The sequence below is a fragment of the Solanum pennellii genome, chromosome 1 (assembly GCF_001406875.1).
Source record: "Solanum pennellii chromosome 1, SPENNV200".
NCBI lineage: Eukaryota > Viridiplantae > Streptophyta > Magnoliopsida > Solanales > Solanaceae > Solanum > Solanum pennellii.
Genome location: NC_028637.1, coordinates 5,587,210 through 5,594,279, shown reverse-complemented (window position 1 = coordinate 5,594,279; position 7,070 = coordinate 5,587,210).

Below are 7,070 nucleotides of genomic sequence, written 5' to 3'. Positions count from 1 at the left end.
CTGCACCAATAGGAATGGTCAACACACGCTCCCATCGTCGAAGTATGTTGTGGACTTGCGGTTTATCTATTCCAAACTCATACTTAAATGGCTCCATGTCAGATCGGAGTGGTATGACTTGAGTTTGCCCAAATTGGCGAAGTACTCGAAGAGGCGCATATGGTTGGACACCCTTTAAGCCAATAAGCTCGATGAAATATCGATCGTCCCCTCTTACTATGGCATTAGGCACGGACAACCAATGAAGCTTCCATTGAATTTGGTGGCTCTCAAGCTCAGTCAGAAATATCTGCCAGTCCACAAATCCTACAGGTGCGGCGAAACGTGCCAACCTTCTTGGATGGTTATCAATCTTGTTGCCTTGACCAAGAAAGGTATCTACCATGTCAGATCGCTTGTGGAAGTGATCGATAGCCCATAGTTGAAGTAGAATGTTGCATCCCTCGAAGAACATTCTTCCATCAACACATGCTGACAGACTTCTCATTATCTCCGCTAGGATCATGGGCACTATGGTTTTCCTAGGCTCGCCTCCTCTTTGAGCTAGGTCTCGAACCACGTACCTTAGACATGTATCGATTCTTCCCCTTGATTTAGGAAAAACCAAAGATCCCAATAAGGAGATGGCAAAGGCATCCAGACGATACTTTTCCCATTCTTCAACGGAGCACTCAAATTCATAGTCATAAATGTAGTAGCCATCATCTCGGCCGAATCGTGAGTATAAAAAGTCTAAGTGAGTCCACCCAAGGTATAAACAAGTCCAAGTTGGATTAGACTTCATCCCCATACTTTTTAGAAATTCCCTTAATGATGGCTTATAAGGTACCATCATTTGACACTCATGGTATGGAAGGTCGATGAAACCGCTAATTTCTTCAATTGTTGGTGTCAAGTTGCAATCTGTAAACTTGAACACCATCCTCACAGGGTCCCAAAACTCTAGTAGCGCCCTAGTCAGGTGAGGGTTTGGTGTGACAAAAATAAGAAATGTGAGGCCACCCAACAATTGATGAATCTCCTTTTCCCTATCTCTCCTTATATCCATCCACCAGGTCTTAAGTCTCTGACTCACGTCTGTCACCATTTGAGGCTTTGGGGGTTCATACTCATCCATGACTCTGCAAATAAACAATAAATAAATTACGAAACAATTAAAATTACTACAATTATTTATTATTTGAGCATACGATCTATGTGATTAAAATATTGATCAAATATTAAGCACTTAATGAAGAGATAAACAAAAGGCATAAGATGCACAAATAGATATAAAATAATTAATTCACTATGCGAATAAGATGTGCAAAAAATAATTTTTGAAAATTTGAGTAAAATTTGAATAGACTTTTATTAGAAAAAAATATTTTTTTCTTTATAAGGATGATGCCACGATATTGTTAATCGCGCTCCTCCACCATAGAAACAATTTTGTTTTGAGACCGGTCTTAGAAAAATAAAAGACAGTTTATATTTTGAAGATGATTTGAAAATTTAGTTTGCATATAGGCACATAAATATTTACATGTAAATACACATAATCCCTTTGAAAATCATTGGCTAGGTGGTACTTCCGGGGACGCGTCGATTTAATTTAAAAATTGGAACTAGACCTCATAATTCCTTTGACTTTCCCAGTAACGATAGGTTAGAAGATAGTGCTTATAATTTATTTATTTTTTTAAAATAAATGTCATAATCAATCCAAAGCTTTAAAGGAGGATTGAACAATAACTTTTTTAAAAAAACATGTTTTAAAACTTTGTAAAAAAAAAAACTAGTAGAACATTTATGTAGTAAATTTATTAAATGCAAAGATTTTACTATGAAATATATTCAAAAACCAAGTAATTTGTTAAATGCAACAAATGATTTTATTTTATTTTATTTTTATGGTTAGATCTAAAATTACTTTATCAAAAAAAATTTGTCAAACAAAATTACGAACCTATAGGCATGCTTTCTAATACAAATAAGTTTGCAAATAAAAAAAAATATATAATTAACATACAACTTCCCCTCCCCTTAAGCGGTCCCCAAATATTTCATATGCGAGAGCTTTAGAGTTATACAAATATTACGAAAATTCGAATAAATAAAAAAAATATGGATTCAAATATATGAATTAAATGAATTAATCTCTTTTCATAGCTAATCTTCAACTTGAACTTCAAGTTTGAAACCTGCCAAAGCAATCAAATGGCTACACAAGTAATCACATTTATTTAGACAAGATTAGACACATATGCAATTGCTTAACAACAAGTTATATATATAGGGGAATAGTTCATAAATGTATGAATGCGAAAGGAATACTAACCGGTTGAGCAGAAAGGGATGGTAGCAATGAGAACGAGTTGATCCAACTTCTATTTCAACAAAGCAAAGTAGCCAAGTAGTAACAAAGAAGAACAACGAAATCTTAATTTGTTTAAGAGTAGTAATAGTATGAGTGGTAAGAGGATAAGAGCTCTTGTGTTGAGAGAGAGTGAATGAGTTGATGAGGGAACTTGTTATGAAAGATGTGAGTGTGTGAATGAGTTGATGAAATAATGAAGGGAGGGGGTCTTATTTATATAGCAAAGAGGGGGAGAGCACATAAGGAAAATAAATATTTTTAAGGAATTAATTATAATGCCATTTCCTTATTTTGAAGGAAGTCAAATTAGCCAAATTATTTAAATATTTTTTACTAAATATAAGCAAGTAATAAAATAAGAAGAGTACTAAATATACGCAAGTAATAAAATAAGAAGAGTAATATATATTTCTTTAAATAAAGAGGAGCCAAAATCAGAAAAATATTTAAATGCTCATTACCAAAAATAAATAAGTAATAATAAAGTTAGGAAGACAATATTCTTTTACCTTAAATAATGAAGAGCCAAACAAAATTCTTTTAACATATATAAAGAAGTAAGGCATCCGATTAGGAAGAGTAATATTATTTTCCTCAAGCCAAAATTAGAATTATTTTTAAAATTATTTTTTACCAAATATGAAACAAGTAATAAATCAGCCTTTATTATATATATATTTTTTACCAAATATAAAATAAGTAAGAAATCCGTTAATTTTAACAAATGAATATATTTTTATCATATTATTTTAGCAAATCAATATAAGCATAATCTACTATATATATAAGCATGTAGGAGAGGTCAATCAAGGATACACTACCATGTTTAAAAGTTTATTATTATTGAATCTTATAAACTATACTCCAAACATTAAATTGAGCAATCAAGGGCGTAAAGATCATAACTAAGCTAGACAATATGTTATTCCTACTCTAGAGCAAATAAAATAGTGCGAGATCGAATTGAGGATTAACAACACGTAGATATAAGGGAGAAAATATATACACAATCAAGCAATAGGCAACAGCAAAAGCATGAGCCTCTTTTGACAAAGCTTAGCATGCAAATTTAAGTAATAAAAAAATCAGCATTCAAATTTTCATTATTTTAAAAGCTAACACCACAACAACTTCAAGGATATACAAAACATATTCAGGAATCAGCAATCCAAAGATTTTAAAGTGTGAGATCGGACTATCATAGCATGAATATTTGTATGACATTTTAACAAGACGAGGATAATCAGAAAAAAAATCATAAGAACTGAATCACGAAATAATACGACAATGAAATGATTTTTACAAAGAGTACAAGCATGCAAATCAGTTAAAACTAAATATGAGGTTTTAATCAGAAGGGAAGCAAACTTGGACGGATCTAAATAGATCCGTCTTTAACAAACTTTTAACTTCGCCAGAATTCTTGCTGATTCTCACTTGCTTGGCCACTGCTACTGCTGGTTTTGCTGCTGCCTCACCGCTGCTGGCCAACGAACTCGCGCTGCTGCTCTTCCGCCGGAGATGCTGCCGGTCCGCTGGTATTTCTTTTGTTGCTGCTTTGCTGGTCGCTGACCACCTCCGTGCAGCTGCTGGCCGGGTGAGAAGAGAAGGCGGGGAGAGAGGGAGGAGGGGAGGAAGAGACGGGGAAGAAGGGTGATGAGAAGAAAGAGAGGAGAGTCAACCTGGTCAATAATTTTATAAAGTAAACGATACTAAAATATATAATTTTTGAGAAAAATCGAATAAAACTTTTAACTTTTAAATACGTATTTAATCGAATAGTATTCCTAAAAAATGGTTAAATGTCGGTCAAAATTGGGTGTCAACAGCTGCCCCTTGGTTGATTGAGAATGAAGAACGAATTGTCAGGCAACCAACGTTGACTTAGTAGCCGATTTTGTTTGACCGACGGCAGATGTCAGTAGGATCAATTGAAGAGAAGTAGAGTTTAAAAAGGGTAAGACCGAGACTTTTGTTTTAAGTCGCCTACATATCTCTGGTTATACGAGAATCAGGTCGTGTGTAGTTCTAGATTTAAGAGCAAATGAAACTCTTAAAAGTTGAAAGAGTGCTAAGGTATTTGAAAGGCATGATATTGTCTTTTATGAGCTGTCTCAGTAGTGACCGACTTTATTTTATTAGCTGTATGATTAGTGCCTTAGCTGTTAGTTGTCTAAAAGCTATGGTAATTAAAATCCTTTTTTTTTTAAAATAAACCACTAATCCGCCTTAGGTACTCTTTTAAGTCCGTGTAAGGCGGAGGAATGAAGGGACCTACAGGAGGCTGAAAAGTCGTAGTGCGCTAGCGCTAGCGAGTTAGTGCGGTAAGAAATTGCTATTACGTCTGAGGGATTCCCTCAAGCTTTTACCCGGCCTACTCGATGACTTAGCTCTAAATCTCTACCCCCAATTAGGGCGTAAAGGTTTCATACCGCATAATAATGTGAATGAGTCTAATCTCTTTCATCTGAGGGATGAATTGTTGGTATATATGAAACAGAAACCTGAGATCGGATGCGAACAATCAGTCAAAGGAGCGGAGCTTAGAGCCTTTACTTTATGTAAAACGCACTCACTCTAACGGCGTACCTTTTGCATGATGGGTCAGTGAGGAAATGGGAACAGCGGCTTAAGCCATTAGGTGTAGGTGCTTTCCAGAGGTGGAATCTTCTAGTTGTTCTTATTTGACCCGAAACTGATCGATCTAGCCATGAGCAGGTTGAAGAGAGCTATAATAGGCCTTGGAGGACCGAACTCACGTACGTGGCAAAATACGCGGATGACTTGTGGCTAGGGGTGAAAGGACAACCAAGATCGGATATAGATGGTTTTCCGCAAAATCTATTTCAGTAGAACGTATGATGTTGATGGCCCGAGGTAGAGCACTCAATGGGATAGGGTGGCCTCATTTCGCCTTACCAACCCCAGGGAAACTCCGAATACAGGCCTAGATCGTTTGTACAGACAGACTTTTTGGGTGCTAAGATCCAAAGTCGAGAGGAAAACAGCCCAGATCGTACGCTAAGGTCCTTAAGAAATCACTTAGTGGAAAAGGAAGTGATCAAGCGATGATAACCAGGAGGTGGGATTGGAAGCAGCCATCCTTTGAAGAAAGCGTAATAGCTCACTGGCTAGCTCCATGGCACCGAAAATGTATCAGGGCTCAAGTGATTCACCGAAACGACGAGCAGAACGTTCTGTCAATCATGGAAGGTTTTTGGTTATAAGACCTGGAGATATCAGAAGCGAGAAGAGAGAGATAGAGTGGATAAAAGAGCATGACAGAGAAGCGAGAAGAGCATGATAGAATGAGGTTATCAGCCTTTGAGCAAGGTTCGGAGTATGAAAAGCAAGGAATTGATCGGGTCTTCGTTGTGATAGATGATAGCATGATAATTGTAATCAAGGGGCGATTGATCATATCTGCAAATTCTAGATAAAATGTTAGATTATAAATAGATAAAGTATGACCAACAATGATAAAATATGAGTTCTAAATAAATGACGAGAGATGATAAGAAGCGTATCTATTTTGAGACGTAGTACAAGCCTTGATAGTCTTTGGCCCATCTCTGAAGAATAACGTCAAACTCCAACAGATGTGATGATATAACAATAATAAAATAGACGGGAATGTCTCGTTGTAAGGAGAGTTTAAACGTCATTTTAAGACGGACGAGACTGAGTGTCATTTTAAGGCGGACGGCCTAAATATCTTATAAAGCGGACGAACAAAACTGTCCTGTGAGGCGGACAAGCCTAAATGTCCTTTTAAGGTGGACGGCCTAAATGTCCTATAAGATGGACAAACCTAACTGTCGTTTTAAGGCGGAAGGGCCTAAATTCCTATAAGGAGGACGAACTTAAATGTTGCGTTGTAAGGAGGACGAGCTTAAATGTTGCGTTGTAAGGCGGACGAGCCTAAATGTCGCATTGTAAGATGAACAAGCCTAGATGTCGTGTTGTAAGGCGGACGAGCCTAGATGTCGTATTGTAAGGTGGACGAGCCTAAATGTCGCATTGTAAGGCGGACGAGCCTAAATGTCTCATTGTAAGGCGGACGAGCCTAGATGAAGAGACAGTAGATCATAGTGGCGAGTTGAATCCGAAGATATCTTCATGATAGATGAGTAGCCGAAACTATAATGCGAGTAGCCAAGAATTTGTCGGAGCCTTTGTTTGTAAGCGAGGGAACAATCGTTCAGAAGGCAATTTTGTCTGTTATCTGCACAATTGTAATTTGTAATAGAGTGGTTAGAGCAGAATAAGCGGTAAATGTAACATGATGCAATTTCCCATATTGACCATGAATGTTTGCCTTAAGACCATGCAAAATGATGTCTTAGCCTATGATGTCTAGGGCCATGATACGCAAAATGTATCCTCAGGTCATGAAAATGTTGTCTGCAGGCCATGAAAATGACGCCTTTAGACTATGACACCTTCGGATCATGATAGACAGAAATTAAACTTTTAGGCCATGATATGGTGTCCTCAAGCCATGAGGATGATGCCTTTAGACTATGATACCTTAGGAACATGGTAAGCATAAAATAAGTCCTCAGGCCATTAAAGATGATGCCTTTGGAGGATGACGCCTTTGGAATATAAATAATGAGTAAAGAGAACGTATCTATTTTTTTGGCATCTGTTGATACTTGTGACTTGATCTGATTCGGGCACATGCAAACTTCGAGCACAATGTAATCTT